At 41.2% G+C, this 21,079-nt stretch overlaps 1 protein-coding gene across 1 annotated transcript in view; it reads left to right on the plus strand.

The window, feature by feature from the left end:
- Window positions 1-21,079, plus strand: part of TMEM43 (transmembrane protein 43) — a 350,998-nt gene that overhangs the window by 50,053 nt on the left and 279,866 nt on the right. The gene's annotated exons all lie outside the window — the stretch shown is intronic.

The following is a 21,079-nucleotide window of genomic DNA, read 5'->3' on the forward strand; positions in this document are numbered from 1 at the left end:
TGGTGGAGGAGCTGGCAGCAGCGGCTCCAGGGCGCACGATGCCGCGCGCCCTCCTGCTCTGGGAGCCCCTGCCGGAGCTGGGCGGGCCAAGTGGGCGCGCGGGATTGGGCTCTGCTCAAAAGCGTGAATGAGTCTGGAGGAAGGCTGAGGATGGAGGAGGCGCGTGCGCGTGGGTCTGGGGGTGCGCGCCGGGTGCGCGTGCGCGAGCCTGGTGGCTCTGGGTCCAGTCTCGACCACCGCGGCACTAAGCGCTGGTCAGGACCCTATGGTCCTCCTCGCTCCCCACCCCGGCCCCTCGGGTGGAATGGGAGGACTTCAGGTGTATCAATTAGTCGGGTCATAACCTATATCTGCATGGAAGGCAGTCAATCAATAAAGATATATTAAGCTCTTACTATGTACCAGGCACTGTGCTAAGCACTTTACAATTACTGTCTCTTCTGAACAACAGCCCTGGGAGGTAGGTGCTGTTATACTTTGTATAGATTATACGGCAGGTTCATTTTATAGATAAGGAAACTGAGGCAAGCATGTGAAGTGACCAGGGGTGGGGAACCTTTAGCCTGGAGGACACATGTGGTCTTCTAGGTCTTTGGGTTCGACCCTTTGACTGAGTACAAGTTTTACAGAACAAATCCTTTTATTAAAGGGATCTGTTCTGTGAAGTTTGGATTCAAAGGGCTGCACTTGAGGACCTAGAGAGCCACATTTGGGTTCCCCACTAATACTCAATCAATAAACATTAATTAGGATACTATGTATCAGGCACTGTGCCAAGAGTTTAGGATACAAAAAGAGGCAAAAGACTGCCCTAAAGAAGCCTGCAATCTAATGGGAGAGGCTAGGCAAGCAAATAGAAACAAAATAAATTACTTATAGGGCACAAGATAAATGGGAAATAAGGGAGGGAAGGCACTAGAATTAAGAGGGTTTGGGGAATGTTTCCAGTTAAAGATGAGACTTTAGTTGGGAATTTAAAAGAAAACCAGAGGTTCGTAGTCATAGAGGAGAGAGAGTATTCCAGGCACTCAGAACAGCCAGAGAAAATGGAGCTATAGAGACCCACTTCATGGAGGGGTGGGTGGAATGTGTGGCTTATTTCTATTTTACCCCAGATACTTTTTAGGGCTTCAGATAGTGAATTCTAGAAAAGACTGGATGATCTCAAGCCTTAGTCAATTCAACTCAACAAATATATACTGAGAAAAGCAAAGGCATATGATTGACTTTTCTGGGGAGATGATGATGAATAATAGTATAGCACTTGCCCTCAGGGACTTTAGTAGGGGAATTAAGACCTGTGGACAAATAACTTGTAGGATCATAGATTGGGAGCTGGATGGGGCCTGGGAAATCACCTTGTCCAATTTTTTCACTTTACAGAGGGAGAAAGGAAGGTTAGGTAGCTTGTTTGAGGTCACACAGTAAGTACTAGGTCATGAATTTTTGAACCCTGAATTTAACTACCCTAGATCCAGGTCTCTTTCCCACTGCCTGACCCCAAGTGCAAGAGGTTATAGTAGGAGGGAGAGAATGCAGTAAAAAATGGAAAGAAAGTGCTATGGGGCTCAAAGTAGGAAGGGATGGCATCTGTTCTAGTCAGCAGATTCAGGAGACAGATAGTGAAGGGAATATTCCCCTAGAAGCCCCAATGCTAGACTTTTATCTGTTCTATGAGTTCACAAAAGAGGCAATATGGCACAGTAGATAGGAGGATAACCTTACTTTGGAAGATCTGGACTGAAGTGCTGACTCAGATATATACTAAAAGGAGGAGGGCAGGGAACGATTTTATTATCCTCATTTTGCCTAAGGTTTGGTTCTAGTGGTAGAACTAAGACAGGAACCCATTAGAGGAACCCTCACCTCATACCACATAGGTAGCTCTCTAGACCTTGTGCTGTATCTGGGAGTCAGGAAATCCAGATTCTAGTTCTGACTCTGCTATAGAACCAAGTTCTGCATCCTTGGGCAAGTCAGGACACTTCTCTAACTTTCAGGTTCCCCCTCTACAAGATGGGGATGATGAAATAATATCATAATATTATCTGATGTGATAATAGTATGATTTTGGAATTTGAAACCATACAACTGAAATCCTGGTCCCTGGCCTCTTGGATTAATGCCCACTAGAACACACTGTTTTCTCTATGCTAGGTAGATAAAGAGATGTACCAACAGGAAGGGAGTCCCCACAACTGGAACAGCTCTCTCTCTTGTACCAATTGTATGGCTCTTAATACTCTTGTATAGACTTATTCTCATTTTTATTATACTGATCTGCATACTGTCATATCTCCCCCTTCTAGACTATAAACTCCTTGATATTAGGAAAGCACCGGGCTTTAGTCATCTCCCAGGACCAAGAATAATTTTTTTTCCCCACATGTACCCAAATACACAAAGTATCTGTGCTTTCCCTAGCATGGAGGAAGTCCCATTATGGGAGCTCTTCACCAATAAAATAGAATTGTAGAATTAGAGGTCACTTCCTAGTCCAACCCCCTTATTTTACAGATGAGGAAACTGAGGCCCATAGAGATTAAGTGACTTGCCCAAGGTCGAATAGTGATACAAAGTGCCATGTAAGTAACAAAGCTGAACTAGATATGTGCTCAAAAGGTACTTGAGGCACATAGATCTTCAGCCTGAATCTCATAGCTAGAAAGAGTCTGGTCTTTCTGACTTCTTTGTGCACAATAAAGGACCTTTCTTAACCTCAATGAAGAGTTTCTGGTTGGAAAAGGCAGTAATAGCCCAGGATACCTTCTGGGAGTTCCCAACATTTGTTCATTTAAGATCACAGGATTTATAGCTTAGAGACAATTTTACAGACAACAAAAATTTGTCTAAATCCACAGAGGATATAAGTGACAAGGGAGAGGATTTGAACTCAAAACTTTTGGCTCCAAAGCCAGCATTCTTTCTACTGTACCCGAATGCCTTTTTCCAATTTTCAAGGGGTCTCTCGGGGCGACCAGGTGGCTCAGCGAATAAGAGCACCGGCTCCAGTGTCGGGATGACCTGGATCAAATCCGGGCTCAGATACTCAGCACCACACCCAGAAATAATAACTGGCCGTGTAACCTTGAGCAAGTTACTTAACCCCAATTGCTTAAAAAAATTTAAAAAAAAAAGAGGTCTCTCTGTATGGGTGTTTCCTCGGCATACACACACACACATAGAGCTTGTGTAAGATCTATTTCTATACCCCTTGCACCTGGCACAGCACTTTGACACAACAAACTATTAATAAACATTGAATGAATGAAAGTCCACTTATTAATCACTTACTATGTTCCAAGTACTGTACCAAATGCTGTGAATACGAATAGAAAAATAAAATGGAAGCCTCAAGGAGCTCACACTCTAATTGGGGAAGATGACACATAAAAGGAAACTCAGCTTAGGTCAGATGGAAAGGCGGGGAGGTGTGCTGGTACCAGTTTTGGAGAGCTGATTATTAAATTGTCAGTGTGAGCATTGCACCTGAGAAATCAGCAGTCAATTCAAATCAAGCCTTAACTTATTGCTTTGTTGATATTTTAGACCTCAGAAAATGTGAATAATGTAGATCAAGTGTTTTACATGATTGCACATGTATAACCTATGTCAAATTACTCTCTCAGAGAGGGGGGAAAGGAGAGTAGTAAAGGAAAAAAATTGTAACTGAAAATTAAAAAAAATTAATGTAAAAATTATCTTTGATTGTAACTGAGGAAAAATAAAATATTCAAAAAACAATGCTGATTAGAAGAGGAAAGGAAAGAATTTGGAACTCAAAATTTTTTTAAAAATCAGTGTAAGAATTATCTTTACTTATAACCGAGGAAAAATAAAATATTACTAAAAAATAATGCTGATTAAACTGAAATCCAGTATACCATTGTGGACATCCTAAGGGTGCAATAGTGGGGTGGTTGGTAGGGCCCAAGGGTACTTAGGCTAATCAGTAGGTTAAGATAACAGTGCCAGAGGGGGTGGCCAGGTAGCACAGCAAGTAAGAGCACTGGCTCCAGTGTCAGGATGTCCTGGGGATCGTATCCGGGCTCAGATACTTAGCACCACACCCAGAAATAACTGGCAGTGTAATCTTGAGCAAGTTACTTAACCCCGATTGCTTTAAAAAAAAAAAAAAGGTAACAGTGCCAGAAATCTGCAGGGTATAGAGACAAGGCAGATGGTAAGATGGAGAGAGGTCCTTAGGAAGTAATGGAAAAGAAGATGGAAAACTCTGGTGGTCTTTCATCTCATCAGAAAAAAAATTAATAATTCCCATCTCATCCAAGCCTTATGAGAAGATAAAGAGCCTCAGGATGGATCCTAGGAATGGCCTAGAGCAGGACAAGAGAGCAAAGGGGTTAGTTAGGTGAGGTAGAAACAGCATCCTTCCTCCAGCACCTTGGGTCTTCCCATACCCTTGGCTATCTAGCTGATTTTTTCACAGAGGTGGTTCTATGGGTCCAAGTTACTACTACTACTACTACTACTACTACTACTACCACTACTACTATCACTACTACTACCACTACTACTACTACCACCACCACTACTACTACTGCTACTACTACCGCTACTACTACCACTACTACTACCACTACTACTACTGCTACTACTACTACCACCACTACTACTACCACTACTACTACCACTACTACTACTGCTACTACTACTACCACTACTACTACTATTACCACTACTACTACCACCACCACCACTACTACTGATAGATAAATAGACAAACTAATCAACAAATAAATGAATGAATAATGACCTATGAAATTCAAATAAATTGAACTAGGCCTGGAGCATTATCACAGACTAAACTACTGCCCATAATCACCTGGATATTATTTTGATCCATACACATTTTGAAAAGGTATTTTCATCAAAGTTGCCATGCTAAATCTGCAAAATGCCCAAGCTACGTAAAATAAAAAAACTCCAAAATATAGTGTCCTCGTAGAAGAAATCAAAATTATGTGGCAATGGGATGAGGCATCTTCCCTGTTATCCTGCCTATTATTGGAGTTGTCCCAAAGACGCTTTCAGAGAGCCTTCAGAAGATGAGCTTATGTGCCAATACTTTTATCCAATCACTGAAACAATAAGTCACTTTAGTCATCTGCACAATGCTCCCCAGAATATGAAATATAAAAGAGTGATAGCAAGAGAACACTTGTCTAGGACCATTTCTACTTAACGCCAAGGACAAGATGAGAACAAGATAATAGCCCTACCATTTGCATAGAGCTTTGGAGGCTTGGCTGGCCTAGGTTTTCCATTTCTCTGGGATGGAAATTAGTGCCCTCAGCTGGGCTTCGAGGACCTGCTAACTCACCCATGTTGTGTTCTGAAACTGAGTCATAACCTTTGAATCTGCCTTACCTGAAAGAACATGAAGGGCCAGGGCGGTGCCTGCCCCCAAAGTATAGGGAATCCTCCATTCAAGCAATCAAAATATTAACACTTAGAATAACAGTATAGTGTTGTTGTTCAGTCATTTCAGATCCTTCATTACCCTATTTGGGGTTTTCTGGGCAAAGATACTAGAGTTGTTTACCATTTCCTTCTACAAAAGAAGAAACTGACTGTGACTTTCCTAGCCAGTAAGTGTATGAGGCCATATTTGAACTCATGAATCTTTGGGACTCCCAGCCCAGCACTCTATCCACTGAACCACCTAGCTGCCCCAACAGAATAATAGAACTTTAGACTCAGAGAGTTAGAAATAGAAAACACACCAATAGTTCTAGAAAGTCATCTATTCTAACCCCTTTATTTTACTGGAGGAAACTGAGACCCAGAGGATAAACATGATTTACCTAAGGTGACATAGGTTCTAAGTGGCAAAGCCAAGTCAAAGGATGGTAACTCTAATAGGGATTGTACCCATCCTCATTTCTCACCTCCGTGTTATTGAACCGACCATTCAGAAATCCTAGCTCTGGCACTAATTTTCTAGGTGACCTTAGACACTCCTCTTTGAGCCTCATTTCCTTTTCTGGAATGTTAAGTGTTTGGATTTCATCCTCCTGAAAGCCCTTTCCAGTCCTGGTATCCTTCAGGTTTGATTGGTCAGTTCTGTGGTGGTTGGGGTGTCATATCTGGAATCCTTATTGGGTACCTCATTTCGTACTGATCTTCTTGACAAATTGTGTGTGCGCGTGCATATGTGTGTGTGCGCATGTGCATGTGTGTGTGTGTGTGTGTGTTTGAGGGGAATGAGCTAGGCATCAGTGGTGTTAGGGGAAAAGAGACAGGATAAGATGCTCTAGATTGCGATGGAAACGCCTTCAAGTCGCTTACATTTTTAGGGTTTTTTGTCTTACCTTGTACATAATAGTCATGTAATAAATCTTTGTTGACTTAAATTACAAACCCAGCTCTGACACATGCTAACTGGGAGCCTGAAAAAGTCTTTTTAGGTCTCCTCAAACCTCAATCGCCTCGTCTGTAAAATAAGGATAATTATATTTTCATTACCTGTCTCACAGGGTTGTTGTGAGGAAAATACTTTGTAATCTTGAGGTGTTATATATAAATGGTGGGTGCTGTTCTTCTGATGAGTGCTTCCCAAGGCAGTGTAGTGGGAGTTCTGATGTTGGGTGTCCTTGGGTCACAGATGTCTCTTGTTCCTGATTCCAACCAGAGTGTGGTTCGGTAGAAAGCATATGGGAACAGAAATCCAAGGACCCTGGGTTTGAATGTTGGCTCTTCCATGTACTACCTGTGTGACCTTGGACAAGTCATTAGCCATTCTGTGCCTCAATTTCAATTGTCAAATGAGAGCATTGGCTTCGAGTCTCTTCCAGCTCTAAGTCAAGGCTTCAATAAATTATGATGGCTACCTCCAGTCTTATCAAACAGCAGGTGTTGCTTAGAGGGAGCAAATACCAAGAGAGTATTTTCCAGATAAAATAGGTCACCATCCTTAGAGGTTTTCCATGACATTACTGCAGTCTCCCAATCTCCCTGAGGCTGCTGGTAACACAGAGGATAAATGGGCCTGGAGTCAGAGAGATGTCATTGTTCAGTTGTGTCTGACTCTTTGTGACCCCATTTGGGGTTTTCTTGGCAAAGACGCTGAAGCAGTTTGTCATTTCCTTGTCCAGCTCATTTACAGATGAGGAAACTGAGGCAAAGAAGGTTAAGTGTCTTGCCCTCGGTCACACAGCCAGGAAGTATCTCCGATCAGGTCTTTTTGGTGAGAGAGCTGACGCTCTATCCATTGTGCTACCTCAGGAAGACCTGAGTTCAAATATGATGTCAGACATAATTAGCTGTGTGAGCCTGGGCAAGTCACTTAAGTTCTGTCTAGCTCAGTTTCCTTCACTGTATAAGGGGGATAATAATAGTACCTACCTCCCAGAGTTGTTGTGAAAATCAAATGAGATGGTATTTGTAAAGGATTTAGTACGTAAAAGATATGTACTATGTAAAGCACATAGTAGGAGCTTAATAAATACTTTTTTCCCTCCTTCCTAAAAGCTTCCACTAACAGGGCCTGGTGGTTAATTCCTACTACAGGGGTAGTAGCTAAGGTGAACATCTCAAGTCTGGGAATTCAGAGTTGCAGAAGGACTAGAGCCCATAGAGTATCCACATTAAGTCTGGCATCAATATGATAGACTCCCAAGAGTGGGGATCCATCAGGTTGCCTAAGGAGGAGTAAGCTGGCCTTGCTTGGAAACAGCTGGGCCTCTGCACTTCCAATCTGGATGAGATAAGGAAACACAGTCTTTACAGAAATTAAAAAAAACAAAACACCTTCCCATTGTCATATTTTAAGAGTAAAAGATAGAATAGAAGAAGGTGAAGAGACAGCAGATGATCCGTTGGAATAGATTCTTTTCTTTTCTTTTTGCAGGGGGAGGGCAGGGTAATTGGGGTTAAGTGACTTGCCCAAGGTCACATGGCTAGTAAGTGTTAAGTGTCTGAGGCCAAATTTGAACTCAGGTCCTCCTGAATTCAGGGCTGATGCTCTATTCACTGCTCCACCTACCTGTCCCTATAATACAATATGTTATAATATATACTACATCTGTGCGTGTGTGTGTGTATTCAGTACAACAACCATGTCCTCCCAACCCTACACTAAGTCTTTTCTTCTTCAGGTTAAACATGCACTATTTCTTCAAACAGTCCTCATATGACCTGAGCCCAAGGCCCTTCACCATCCTGGGTGCCCTCCCCTGAACACTTTCCAGCTTCTCAATGTCCTTCTTAAACCATAATGCCTAGAATGAAACATAGTATTCCAGAGGATGGATGATGAGGGCAGAATCTACCCGCCTTTTAATGCAGCCCAAGTTGGCCTTAACTTTTTTAACTGCCACAGAATACTGCTGACTCATATTGAGTTTGAAGTCAACAAAAATCTCCAAATCTTTAAAAAAAATGCTTTCATGCCATCTGAGGCCCCCACTTTGGGCTGTTGATGTTTCTGTTCCAAAGTATGACTTTACATTTTTTCCTTATTGAATTTCTTCTTAGAATCTGTTCATTGAGCCAGCCTGTCAAGCTCCCCTTAAGATGCTCATTCTGTCCTCTCTGTTAGGGATCCCAGCTTTATAACATAAGTATATTTGATCAGTATATACCACCTTTGCCTTTATCCAGTTCATTCACAAAAATGTTAAACAGCCCAGGGCCAGCCAGCACTGATCCCTGGGGTACTCGATTAGAGTCCTTCAGTCCTCTGGGACAGAACTTATCTGGGCCAGAGATGTAAATTGATTTAAAACCCTTGGGTACTCCTGAATTATTTCCTTAAATATCTTGGGCTGCATTTCCCTCTGGGTGATGTTATTCCTATACTTTCCAATTTGAGCACCATGCTTCTCACTTGAAAAAATAGTTCCTGCCTTCTCTCTGCCCTCCATTAATATCCCATCATTTCCTTCAAGCAGGAGACCTATCCCTTCTTTTTTTTTTGATTGACACATAGTAGCTAGCAAAGCTCTTTTTGTCATCTTTAGTGTTTTTGCCATTCTGAGCTCTCATCCTTACCTTTAACCCTCCCAATGTTATGCTTATTCATGCTTCATTTTTATTTTTCCCCTCAGTTGGACCTCACCTTCCAAGTCTTTGTACTTGTGCCTTTAAAAATCTGAATTCATTCAGTAATCATACAATCGCTAAATTCTAGAGTTTGGAAATTGTTTTGTATAAAGTCTTGCCTGTTGGAGATGTCTCGCTCTATGTGTAAATGTCTCCAGTGAATGGATAACTTGCAATTTCACAATGCAGCTGGTTCCACTGTTGGGCAGCTCTCTTGTTAGAAAGTTCCTCAGTGTGAGCCAAAATCTGTATCCATATAACTCCTCCTACTCCTCCACCACCCACTTTCGACCTAGTTCTCTCCCTCTGGAGTCATATAGAATCAATCTAATCCCACTGCCATTGTGGCAGTCGGCCAAAATAAATCCTCAGGTTAGCTTTGAGAATCAGCGGGTCGTTGTGGAAGGATGCTGGACTAGGGATCAGAGGCCCTGGGTCTAAATCACCTCTCCACTATCTGGTACTTATTTAACTTTGAGTAAGATTTCAATTCTCTGAGTTTGTTTCCTCATCTGGAAATGAAGGGCTTGTCCTAAGTGATGCCTAAGGGCCCTTGCAGCTTTAAATGTAAGATTCTGTCCTTTTGTACCACTTTCTTTAGATGCCTTTAGATCTTCCCCTTGTTAGGAGTCTAAGTTAGAATTTCATTTTAAGCATTTCTTATTCCTTCTGAATCGAACTTCCTTTTAAAGAGCCTCTGGCCATTGGATCACATATTTATCTTTTCTCTGAACTTTTTGAAGTCATCTGTACTAAAGCCTAGGTACATATCCAGCTATGCTCAGTATTTCTTCCCTTGTTATTAATAACCTCTAAGGATCCCAAATCACTTCTGAAAAGGTTCCCATTTGTTCAATCTCATTTATTAGCTCTTCTTTGTCAATCAGAACTAAATCCAGAGCAACATCTCCTTTCAATACATCCTTTACTTCACAAGAGATTAAATCATCAGCAAACCAAGTCAAGAATTTATCAGATGATTTCAGCAGAAAGAGACTTCTAGTATGTTGAAGTCCCTCTTCTTCATTGCCTCAGTGACCGTGTTGTTAAAGTTATTAAGAAAGCATTATCCATAAGTTCCAGCTGTCTGGGTGGTCTGTAGCTTATTCCTACAATGACTTTTCATTTCTGACCCTCTCTAATCTCCCCTAACCCAAATATTCTCTATTGTTTGCACTCTCAGGTTCATACAACTTAGTATTTTGTTTATGTACCATGTTATAATTTTTCTCTTATTAGATCTGTTTCTTTTTCCGTGAAACTTTCAATGAGTTTCTGACAAATTAGATTATGTCATTTAAACGCACCCTGGACTCTCTCTTTGCTCATAACATATTCTATGGTCATATATTCTCCATCTTTCTCTTGTTGAATTCCCATCCATCTAATGAAGCAACAACTAAAATGTCAACTTTTTCATGAACCTTCCCTAATCTTCCCACTCAGTAATTATCTTCCTCCTTTATCTCACATAGAACTTGGTTTTTCACCTTTCTAATGAGTTTATTATCTAACATTTTCTCTAGTTATCTGTGTTTGTGTCTATCAGATTATATCAGACTATAAATGTTATGATGGCAGAGTCTAGATAATTGAAATTTTGTATCACCATTTGAATAGAACAGTACTCTGCATACAATAGGGGCTTAATAAGTGTTTGTCAAGTAAGTGAATGAATAAATGAGTTTAAAAGTTACCCAGGTAATTAAATAAATGAGTGAACAATAAATAAATACTGAATGAATGATATGTAAATAATGAATGATGAAATGAATAAAGAATGAAAAGAGTATCCAGGTAAGTAAGTCAGGCAATGAAAGCATCATAGACCCAGAAGTAAAAGGGTCGTCTCTACCCACTCAGCACCCATTTACTGAGCACCTAATGTGTGCCCAGCTTGGCATTCAGGGCTTTTGGCAGAGTGCCGTCTTCTGGCCTCTCTACCATCATATCTCCCTATACTTCTCCATTCATCCTCTGCCTCTGCCATTCTTTGGCTTCCTCTGAAAGGCAGGATCCGATACAGGAATGTTGTCCTCACAAAGCCCCAGAAATAGCTGTGGGTCATGTACCAATGTATATAACATAAGTAATTGGCAGGGGAAGAGGATGGAAAAGCCAGACGAGCCGGCCTAAATGAAGCAGGCAGGCCCCTGGAGGGATAGGCAGGAGGCAGGAGGCAGCATGTGCCAGGCATACCAAACCATCTCAATCACAACCTCCCCTCAGATTCTGCTGGAATCAGCCCAGTACCCTGAACCCAAGAGCCCCAGGAATGACAATGCCCCCCAGACCACTAGGTCTTCCCACTTAACCCTGGAACCCATCATCAAGGATAGCCATCCTTATGGAAAATGGTGCCCATCGCCACCATAACACCAAATACCACCCTACTGCCAGTAATAGACAGGGAAACCAAAGAGCCCTGGAGTCATCCAGGCCCCCAAGACTGTCAGCCGTGCTTCCAGCCTAGTCCCCATCACCCTGGTAAAACTAAGAGAGTCACCTTTGTGGAAATGCAGCCTGGTGACTGCTTCTGCAAAGGTTTCGAGCCCTACCACCTCCCCCAAAACTACAGCTCCAGAAGACTCAAAAAGAGGGTTCTCACTACCAAAGTCCTTGGCATTGTCTGCTGCCCCAACACTAGAAATCAATGTACTTTTATTACTAGAAATGAAATGAAAGAAAATGCATTTTATTTTGTTTTGCCACAGCAAAACATAGCTTCTGTGTCTCTGTCATCCTCTGTCTTCCTTTGTATCTCTCTGCCTTCCTAACTCTGACTCTTTCTCAATGTCCCTCCTTCCATCACTCCCCACCTCTCTCCCCACTCTGTCTCTCTATCTCTATTTTCCCTTCCTCTCTCCTCTCTATCTCTCTTTTTATCTGTGTTCTCTTTGTCCCTCTCTCCCACCCACCTTTTGCCTCTTTTTCTCTTTCTCTCTCCATCTCTTCCATCTCACTCCTTCCTCTAACTTTGTTACTGTCTCTTTCTACCCCCACTATTTCTCCCTCTCCCTCTTCTGTATCTGTCTCTCTCTGTTCTCTCTCTGCCTCTGTCTCTGTCTACATCTCTCTTTCTCTCTGTGTTCCCCCCTCCGTCTCCTGTCTCTGTCTCTCTTTGTCTCTCTCTTTCCTGTCTTCCTTCTTTTTGTGTGTGTCTCTTTGTCTCTGTCTCTCTCTGTCTCCATATCCCTCTCAGTCTCTTTTTCTCTCACCATAGCTCATTGTCTTAGAATTATGTCCTCTCAATCCTATACCAACCCGGTGTTGTGGGTAACAACAACAAACACATACTAAGCACCTGCTTTGGATAAATTACCGTGCTGAATAGCGAGGGAGAGACTCAGTTGACATTAGTAACAGTCCTTGTACTTTTGATTCTTACAATGTAGCTGATAGATACTGTAGGATAAATACACAGATTATCATAACTCCTAATTTAGCAGATAAATGCACTAGAGAAATATAAAATAAAGCACTGTTTGATGAAAGATGGAAAAACTGGGAAGGTTTTTCAGGAAAAATGATCATTGAGTTGGACTTTTAAAGATAGGTTTGGTGGTGTGCTGATAAAATATTTAATTAGCTTTCCTTAAAAATGTATACATGATATACTTTTTACGTTTAATTTTCATGATTGACATTTTCCCTATCTCTTTCTTAAGCCTAGACAATTAACAAAACCTTACACTCAGCCTTGATTTATATCCCTTGCCCATTTATGAGGTGAAATGTTCTAAAATTTTAACGATTCTCTCGTTAGAGCTGGCTCCAGCACACCCCTGGATAGATAGATCTCTCCCTAGTATCTGTCCTCAGTTCTCCTTTCTTGTCTTTCTATGCTCTTTCTCTTGGCAATTCACTCCCACTGTTTCAGCATAGGGAAAGTCTACTTTAGGACATCAATCAAGCAGTAAGAGCATCATGGGTTCAGAGGTGAAAAGATCCATAGAGATCTTCCATCTATTAAATTTCAGACTTGCATTCAAGATCATCTAAAATCTGACCTCCCCTGCCTTTGTAACGCCATTTCTCCCAGTTCCCCTACACACAATACCACTGCTCCTTCCAGACTAGTCTCTAGCAAATCTGAAAGCCAGATAACTGAAGTCTCTCTGTTCAACCTGAGCTCTAGACCCCTATCTTTAAGTGCCTGGTATCTCACATATGAGGACAGAGTGGGAATACAGCACAGCTTCTACACTCAAGGAGCCTATAGGTAATGGGAAAGGACAATTTCACAAATAACAGTGGCAAGGCAAAGAAGCGGAGAGCACATTCTAGGCTTAGCATGAGTAAAAAGAAAGCTTAGAGTGCATTAATGTAGTATAGACCAATTTCCTTAAAGTATAGAATGCCTTGGGGAAAAAACGATATAAACGAAAAGGAAGAAGAAAAGGGAGAGGGATTATAACATGGAACATAAGGAAAATAAATACCAGAATGGGAGTCCATGAGGCTGAGTGTATACATAGTAAAAATATCTAGGTAAGACAAAAAGAAGAGATAGAAGAAATTATGTCATTGTGAGGGGTAAACTGCAGACCAGCCCGTCAGTTTGAAGATATGAATGATGCTTTCATAACAGAGAGAATGAAATGGGACTGACCTGCACTAAGACTTTTGGGACACCTTGTACAAATATTCATTATTATTAGGGATATAAGTTTCTCATATATGAAATATTAGTATCATGATACTCAGAGTTAGAAAGAACCATACATCTAGAGCAGTGGTGTCAAACTCAAATAGAAATGGGGCCATTATTTTTTTTATTTATTTATGTATGTATTTGGTTTTTGGAGGGCAATTGGGGTTAAGCGACTTGCCCAAGGTCATATGGCTAGTTTACATGTTAAGTGTCTGAGGCCATATTTGAATTCAGGTCCTCCTGACTCCAGGGCTGGTGCCACCTAATCACCCCAGAAATGGGGCTATTAAACCAAAGATTAAGAAAACCATACATTGCCATTATCTGTGTTCTGTTGTATTTTTCTTTATTTTGTTAAATATTTCCCAATTACATCTGAATCTGGTTACCCTCACTCAGGATGCCAGCCCTCATGTTAGATACCTCTGATCTAGACCAGCCTTCTCCTTTCACAGATTAAGAAAAGGAAGCCTAGAGGGAGGTCAAGTAACTTAGAGGTCATACAAGCAACACCTAGGCAAACCTAGATTTAAATCTAGGTCCTTTGGCTTCAAGTCCATTGATCTGTTCAATCCATTAGGCCATCATGATTTGATAAAGTGGTTATACAGACACTTAGCGAATGGCAAATAATGAAAAATGTTTGTTGCATTTGTGAGTAATAAATATGAAGGGAATGAGAGAGACAGAAAGAGACAGAGAGAGAGAATTCCAGGATAGAATCTTCTAAAATGCCAGTGTTTGAAAGAAGCTTAGAACATAGAATGTTTGAAATAAATGTGGTCTTAGCACATAAAATATTAGAACTGGAGGGGAGATTAGGATGTGGAATGCCAGAGTTAGTGAGAACTTTAGAACACAGAACGTTAGATTTGGAAAGGACCTTAGAATGGAAAATTAGTGGTAAAAGAGGCCTTAGAACATAAAATATTAGAACTGGAAGAGAGCTAAGAATATGAAATGTCAGAGCTGTATCTTAAAATAAAAAATTGGACCAAAATATTAAGTCAAATTATATTTATTATTAAATTAAAAGATTAGTATGTCAAAAGTTAAAGAGGTCTTTAAAAAGACTATTAATGCTGAAAGGGACTTTGGAGTATTGAATGTCAGAGCTAGAAGAAACCTTAGAACAAAGAATGCTAGAACCCAGAATGCTGTCAAGTTAAAAGGACCTGAAGTGAACATCTCATACATGCTCCTGTGCTGTATATGTCTCTCCTGAAGCATCCTTTGCAATGCAGCAATCCACTCTCATCTGGAACACTTCCAGTGTGAAAGCACCCTTCAGGAGGCAGCCCATCTCATAATTGGCCACCTCTGATTGCTTAAAAGTGTTTAAGAATACTAGAATGGAAAGTAAGGGGGAAGGGGATAAAGGTGGGGTGGATGATACTTCTATCAGTCTGAGGGAGGGGTAATCAGAAGCAAATGCTTTTGAAAAGAGATAGGGTCAAAAGAGAAAATAAAATAAATGGGGGACGGGATACGATGGAGGGAAATATAGTTAGTCTTTCACAACATGACTATTATGGAAATGTTTTGCATAACCTATATTGAATTGTTTACCTTCTCAGTGGCGGTGGGTGGGGAGGCAAAAAGGGAGAGAATTTGTAACTCAGAGTTTTAAAAACAAATGTTAAAAATTGTTTTTACATGCAACTGGGAAATAAGATGTACAGGCAATGGGGTATAGAAATCTATCTTGCCCTACAGGAAAATAAGAGGAAAGGGGATGGGGGGGGAGGGATAGAAGGGAGGGAAGCCTGGGGGAGGGGGTAATCAGAATGCACTCTATCTTGGGATGGGGGAAGGAGAAAGATGGGGAGAAAATTTAGAACTCAATCTTGTGGAAATGAATGTTGAAAACTAAAAATAAATTAATTTAAAAAAAAAGAATCATAGAATGCCAAATGAGACTAGCTCCCTAGTGTCCATGGAACTTCTAAAGATTAGTGGCCAGGCGAAATGAGATGGGTAAGTCTCAATAGATAATTGGGTTTCATCTTGAATCTTGCTTGAATAATTGGAGAGAGATGTCATTTCCTCTGAACCCAAGAGAAAACTTGATTGATCCAGCCCAGCTTTTCTGGACAGGTTCAGAGAAAGAAGGAACTTCTCTCCTGGAAATATGTAGGTTCACAGAATCAGATAGACCGAACTGGAAAAGATGTCATGGGTCATCTTATACAACTCCCTCAGTTTTATTGATGAGGAAACTGAGGGGAAAGGACATTTCTTTCACAATTTTCTTACCGATGCACTGCCTAAATTTTCTGGGTCTTCATTTCACCAACAGTTATATGAGATTAATGAGGATTTTCCATTGGTATTTGTACAACCCTTTTAAGTCCTTGACTGAATCATATCACAATTCCATCACTTGTTAATTATCTACAAAACTGAAGGGAATTTGAAATATAGATCATTGGAAATCAGATACATCCAGCTTTCAAATGTATTGCCATAAAATCCTGTTAATTGAAAGTTGAAATTTAGTAGCAATCAAAGTCAATGGATTCACCAGGAATCAAAAAAATCAATTTCACAAGTATGAGATAGGATGAAATAATAATTCATCTGAAGAAGCAAAAAACCCACCAAGTTTGGTGTTTCTGTAGAATTAAAGTTCAACAAGTCAATGGTGTGATACATCAACCCCCCAAAAAGCTAATGAAATAAAGTGCTGGATCTGGGGTCAGAAAGACCTGAGTTCAAATCCCGCTTCAGATACTTACTAGCTAGGTAACTCTGGACAAGTCACTTACCCACTGCCTGCCTCAGTTTCCTTATCTGTAAAACAGGAATAATAACTCACTCCCAGGGTTGTTGTGAGTATCAACTGTGATGATATTTGTAAAGCACTCCTTTCATTTTAAAGATAGAGAAATTGAGACCCAGCAGGGGGAACTAGTTTGCCCTTAGTCGGTGACTGAGCCAGGACCAGCATTCAGGACTCATGAGCCTTACTTAGCTCAAGAGTTCTTTCCATCTCACTGGGCTCAGGTGACTTCTGGGGTCATCCAAATGTTCCATTATAGCTTTTACCCTTCCTTTGAGACCAAATGAGGATCAGCTTGGTAAGTCTATTGACTGTTTGGATTAAAAAAAAAAGTCTCCTCTGGAATCTGTCCAGCTCACTCCAGATGCACATGGATGGGAGACTTGCTTCCTGGTCCTTTTGTTTGAGATTGGTTGTTGAATTATCCAGTAAGCCTAACAGGCCATGCACTCAGGGCCCTTTCATATGGTCAAAAGGCCATATGAAAGAAAATTGGCCCCTTAAAAATTTGGGAGGCAAAAACTATAGCAAAATTCTCTTCTTGAACATTTTCATAGAAAGGCCAGGCACTCTATGTGTGCACAGAGAGGTAGAATCATATCAGTGTTGACTTTTTTCCCCATAAAGTAAAAATAAAATAACAAAGATGAACTTTCTGAGATTTTTTTTTCTTTGAGAAATCAGATACTCTTAGAAAAATGCACCTACCCAAGGGCCTAGGAAATAGGAGTGCCTTGGGCCTACAAGGGCTTTAATTCAATCCTCAGATCTTTAACTGAAAATACATAGCCTCCTGGAAGTAGCTCCTTTTTTCTTAGTCACTGACAATTTAGGAAGGGAAAATCTTTCTTGAGAACGGTTTTGGGTAGGGAGGAGAGGAGAGCAAGCAGTAGCTACCAAACTTCTGAAGGAAGAGGGTAGCAGGGCACAAGGGTGAGAGAGAGTGATGGACTGGGAGTTAGAGGATCTGGGTTTGAGTCTTGAGTCTGTTACACATTAGCTGTATGACTTTGGAGAAGTCACTTACCATTTCTGGGTTCTTCATCCATCTGCCCCTTTACAATGTAACTTCCTAGCAAGAAGAGAGCATTTCATCCCTTGTACCTGTATACTCAACTGCTTAACATATATTGGATGATTAATAAATACTTGTTGATTAGTTAATTGATTGATTTGTAATAGGGGGGCCTATGAGGTCTCTTCTAGCTCCAAATCTATGATCTGGGTCTCCCACGGTCTACTATGTTTCAGCTTTTGTACTTCTTTTTTGTAGACAGCTAGGAGGCAGAGCAGAGAGAGTGCTGCACCAGGTGTTAGGAAGGCCTGAGTTCAAATCCAGCCCCAGACACTATCTATGTAACTTTGGACAAGTCACTCAACCTATGCCTGCCTCAGTCTCCCCATCTCTCTGAGGATAATAATAGCAAACACATCCCATGGTTGCTTTGAGGATAAAATGAGATAATATTTGTAAAGTCCCTTACAAAGCTTAATTTATATAAATGCTGGCCATTATTAATTATAATTATGAACCCCTGGTTGATAATGATCTTCCCTGCTAGGATATCACACAGCCTTGTTCTTCTACGTCTGATACATACTTATCATGAATTCTTTCATATTCCAGTTTTCTCTATATGTGTCAAAGTCCTGTCAGACCATGGTTATGGCTTCGTAACCACCTCTACTTTTTTTGTATCTCTATCACTACCACTCCCTTCTCCTGGTTCCTAGAACAGCGTTCTGCTAGAACTTAATATGACAGAAAGAAGACTGGACCTGGATCAGAAGGACCTGGGTTCGAAGCTGAGTGCCGCCATATAATTGTGGTATGACTTGGGCAAATCCCTGCATTTCTCTGGGCCTTATTTATATCATCTGCAAAAAGAAAGGGTTTGATCAGAAGACTGTAAGGTCTCCAATATTCTGTGATCTGTAAAAGTTGCCTTCCTTTGGATGGTAAGCTGACTCTAAGGGGGTTTCTCTCTCTATCCCATGGATAGACCCAGATGAGCACTGTCAAGCTCAAATAGAAACAAGAGGGGAGGGGGAAGGAGGGACAAGCATTGACATAGAAAACCACAAATTAACATTCTTTATGTTGCATTGTATTTTTGTTTATTTTGTTAAACATTTTCCCATTATATTTTCATCTGGTTCTGACTTTGGTGCATGTTGGATACCCCTGACTACTCATCAATAGAGTCTGTGTTTGTGTGGTTTGATGGGCTCATAGTAAACACTGCTAGAAAGTTCGACCATGCTCGTGAACGCACGCGCGCACGCGCGCACACACACACACACACACACACACACACTAAAAAATGAGTCTTCTATTGATGCATGAATTGTTTTCATTTGAGTCTTGTTCTCTCCATTTGTGTCCTTTTAAAGAATATATATGCCAATCCTTTTGAAAAAGAGAGTACATGAAATGAACAATATCTTTGTGAGGAAAAGTTTATCTGATCGCATTCATAGAATTCTAAAGTTATAGGACCTTTGAAGAGGAAGAAACCTTAGAGATCAACTCACCAGGTTTTCCCATGAAACAGAAGAGGACGTAGCTATGGAGGGTTGAACTTGGACCAAAGAGTGAAATTTACAGAGAGCCCAGTTTCTGCTTTACTGGACCAATATTCATATCCCACCCCCAGGCTCTGCCCAGGCCCTCTTCTCTCTTTTCTCTGTGCTCTCCATCTCTCTTGGTGTGCCCATCAGCCAGCTCCACAAGGTGATATCCAAAACTGTGTCTTTCCTAATTGCCCGGCCTGCATCCCCAACTATCTACTGAACATTTCAGATTGTGACCTATTCAAACTTAGCATGCTTAAAACAAATCACTATCTTTCCTGAAAAACTCACCCTACCTCCCAACTTATTTATTTCTTTAGAGACTCACCATTGCCCCCCTTACAACAGCTACCACCTCCCCATTCCCTCTAATTACTTTGTATGCAGGGTGTTCCCAAAATCTTAGTTTTAATCTCTGAAAGCTTAACAATTTTGGGACACCCTGTAATGCTTATATGTGGCTGACTTCTGTAACAGAACATAAATTGATTGAGGATGATTTCGTTTTTGTTTTTGCAGCTCTAGTGCTCAGCACGCTGACTGGAAGACAGTAGACATTTAATAAATGCTTACTGATGGCCTGATAGCTCATCATGAGGGAGGACTTCTTAACAAGATTCGTTTGGCTCTTAGTAGTGAGGTTCCCCGTAGCTGGGGATTTTAGCAGAGAGCAGATAACTGCTTGGAGATGTCAGTAAGGGATCCTAATTTCTGGGTTGGGAAAAATTTTTATCTATTTTCCATTTGGAAGAATGTGAATGCTCATCTCTCCCTGAGGATTTAGGGGAAGAGGGAAAAGTGAGGACAGATCAGAGTAGGAAAGTGGCCACAGGGATACAGGGTGATGCAGTGAAAAAACATTGATTTAGCCCCTATTTGTCTGACTTCCCAGGCCCGTGATTTCTCACCCCTACTACTGGGATCATTTAATTCTCTATAGCTTTACCCTCCACTCCAGACTTGGGGATCAGGCATGTTGGGCAGGAGGCTATAATAATAATAGTCAAAATTTCTATGGTGTTTTGAGGTCTACAAAACATTTCCCTCACAACAATCCTGTGAAGTAAGTCACGCAAGCATGCACTATTATACCCATTTTACAGATGTGGGAGGTAAGACCTCATCATCGCCACACTAGTAGTAAACATCAGAGCTGGTAATTGAATACAGGTGCCTTGAGTTGAACCCAAGTGCTCCTTGTAACACATCATAATGCTTCTCTAATTAAAAAAAATCCTTAGTTGGAAAGTTGTAGGCTCAGAATAAACCTAGCTATTGACTGAGCCCTAATCCTGGCCACAGGCTGATCTACTAACCACAGTCACATACTAGTGGTCCTGGGCAATGCAGTATTTAGTTTCAGCAATTAGGCTCCTGTCGTGTACCCCTGGGACTACTGCCCCATCATGTTCCCCATTTACAATGACTGTGCTGCCCACTGGACTTCCCCATCCCTGATTCTTAACCATCACAGTACTTTTTTCCAGAGAAGGACTCTTGCCCTGCTCCTCTTGGCCTGCCAGGTAATACTGTCCTGCCTCTTATCTATACTTGGGACCTTATTGGTCACTCCCAAACCTAAGTAGTGACAGCTGCCCACCTTGCCCCTCCCCCCATCACTGACTGCTGGGACTTTCCCCTGATTGCCGGTTCCACTCCAAGAGCCTCCTGTGTCCTGTCAATTCTCTCTCTGACCAGTCACACTGCCACTGGAGGCACTCCTGTATCAGTCTCAAAGATAAATGAGATGCAATCTCTTTCCTCAAGGAGCTTACACTCTAGTTAGGGAAATTGGAGATATACATAAAAGAGGTAGTGTCTATCTATCTGTCTCTCTATCCATCTGTCTGTCTATCTATCTATCTATCTCTATCTATCCATCCATCCATCCATCTATCTATCTATCTATCTATCTATCTATCTATCTATCTATCTATCTATCTATCTATCTATCTATCTATCCATCCATCCATCCATCCATCCATCCATCCATCCATCCATCCATC

This window comes from Petaurus breviceps, unplaced genomic scaffold, assembly GCF_028583685.1.
Source record: "Petaurus breviceps papuanus isolate PSGF00001 unplaced genomic scaffold, PetGlider_PUasm1.0 174, whole genome shotgun sequence".
Lineage (NCBI taxonomy): Eukaryota > Metazoa > Chordata > Mammalia > Diprotodontia > Petauridae > Petaurus > Petaurus breviceps.